General features: G+C 35.8%; 1 pseudogene; it reads left to right on the top strand.

Annotated features, from left to right (window-relative positions):
• The first annotated feature begins 1803 nt into the window (after nt 1–1803).
• LOC112611237 lies at nt 1804–1896 on the top strand (annotated as a pseudogene).
• The last annotated feature ends 534 nt before the right edge of the window (nt 1897–2430 follow it).

Raw genomic sequence — 2430 nt, 5'->3', positions numbered from 1 at the left:
CTCATCTGAGGGAAAAGACTTGGGTACGCACAGTCACCCTCAAGTGAGAATTGTGGCAGTACTCTTTTGGCCTGTCTCCTAAACCAACCAAATTTATCTGGCAGGCAAAGCTAATCAATGGCTAATCACTCTATTGCTTTAAATATGCCTGAGATATAAATTGCTCCACAGACTGATCCAATTAATTTTGGACTCCTTGTAGAAATATCTTTTTATGGTCAATGCTTGAAATTTGTTGTGACTTTAAGAGGGCTCTTCTCAAATATCTTTATTCTTGCCTCTCCCTGAAAATTTAGCTGTCTTATAGTTAACTTATATCAATGATATAATGTCCAGTTTCCTCTTAATTACTTTTTATGATGACCTCCCTTACTTTTGAAAGCATTCTTAATCTCAAGCTTCACCACTATGTCTTGGTAATAAAGTCAATTCCTTCCAAAATTGTTTGTGATTTCTCTGTTTTATGATCTTTCTTTCCACCTAGGTAAAATGTCTGACCCATGGCTCTGAACCTGATGGTGGGAGTGGCACATTTCCCTCACAAATCCCAGTCTCTCAAAATGAAACAAACCAAAACAAAAAGTATTATATTTATACTTTACAATATTTGAATATTTTTATTATTGTTGAAGATGTAACTCTATCTGTCCTAGAATTTCTTTTGTTACTTGCGGAAACAAAGTAATGGTAAGTAAGGCACATTTTTCTCCTTCTACTAAGGAAAATGTCAAAAAATGTAGAACAGTTTTTCCTTATCAAAAATATGCTAAATGGGTGTGTTTATACCTGATATGTTAAGAATACATTAATCGGGCTTTAGGGAAATTCAAAGTGTACTCTGTAACTTTTGCATATGCTATTAAGCCAGAAAGTACTTTTGGTTATATTGAGAGATTTTCACTAAAGAAAAAGTTGCATCTTATTCTCAAATATTTTAAAAGTCTGCAATTTTAAGAAATAAAACAAGACAAACTATGGATAACATGAAGCAATGAATTGCATGATTTAAAATAATGTTGGAATGAAAAAAAAACTACAATAGCTTTTAAGTGTTTAAATGAGAGGAGTCACAGTTATCACATTTTAAATCAAAAGTGAACATGATTAATGTTAGCAAGGAAGGCATGTTGAAAACTGAGACAGGCAAAGGATGTGCTAAACAGTTAGTCATGTTGTAATGCAATGGCAAAGGTTTTGAAGGTAATTAAAATTGCTACTTACATGGGCATATGAATGATGAAGTGTAATTGCCTTATCACTGATATGGAGAAAGATTTAGGGGTCTGGGTAAAAGATCAAACCAGGCACAACATTCCCTCAATCCAAAGCCTCATCCAAAGCCAGGGCTTAACTTTTTTTCAGTTTTATGAAGGCCTAGAAAGATAAGAAAGCTGCCTACACACACACACACACACACACACACACACACACACACGAAGTTAGCAGAAGTTGGTTCATGAAGTTTAATGGAAGAAACCATCTCTATAACATAAAATGCAAGATGAGATAGAAAGTGCTGATATAAAAACTGCAGCAAGTTATACACAATATTTGAGATAATGAATGAAGGTGTCTACACTAAATAACAGATTTTCAGTGTAGACAGTGCAGCCTTATATTGAAAGAAGATGCCATCTAAGACTTTCATAGTTAGAGAGGAAAACTCAGTGCCTCACTTCAAAACTTCAAAAAGCAGACTGATTCTCTTGTTAGAATCTAATGCAGCTGGTGACTTAAAGTTGAATCCAATGCTTATTTACCATTTTGAAAATCCTACGACTTTTAAGAATTATGCTAAATCATGCTTGTTTCGACAGCACATAAAATTGAAATGATACATAGAAGATTAGTATGACCCCTGAGCAGGGATTATTCACAAATTAGATCCATATTTTTACCAGAAATTACAAAGCAAGTAGCTAAAATCTTCACAATAGGACCAAAACCTCACATATCAATATTAACTCTGAATGTAAATGGTCTAAATGCCCCCACTTAAAAGGCATAGAGTGGGGCCAAGCAAGGTGGCTCATGTCTGTAATTCCTGCACTTTGGGTGGCCAAGGTTGGTGGATCACCTGAGATCACGAGTTCGAGACCAGCCTGGCCAACCAGGTGAAACCTCGTCTCTACTAAAAATACAAAAATTAGCAGGAGAATCACTTGGACCGGGAGACAGAGGTTGCAGTGAGCTGAGATTGTGCCACTACACTCCAGGTCTGGGTGACAGAGCAAGACTCTGTCTCAAAAAAAAAAAAAAAAAAGACACACAGTGGCAAGCTGGATAAAAAAATAAGACCCATCCATCTGCTGTCTTCAAAAGACCAATTCCATAAGTAATGACACCCATAGACTCAAAGTAAAGGGTTGGAGAAAGATGTACCATACAAATGGAAAACAAAAAAGAGCAGAGTCTCTAATGTTGTATCAG

This window comes from Theropithecus gelada, chromosome 17, assembly GCF_003255815.1.
Source record: "Theropithecus gelada isolate Dixy chromosome 17, Tgel_1.0, whole genome shotgun sequence".
In the NCBI taxonomy this organism is placed as follows: Eukaryota; Metazoa; Chordata; class Mammalia; order Primates; family Cercopithecidae; genus Theropithecus; species Theropithecus gelada.
The sequence above is the reverse complement of the archived record's forward strand: the minus strand, read 5'-3'. Positions and strand labels throughout refer to the sequence as shown.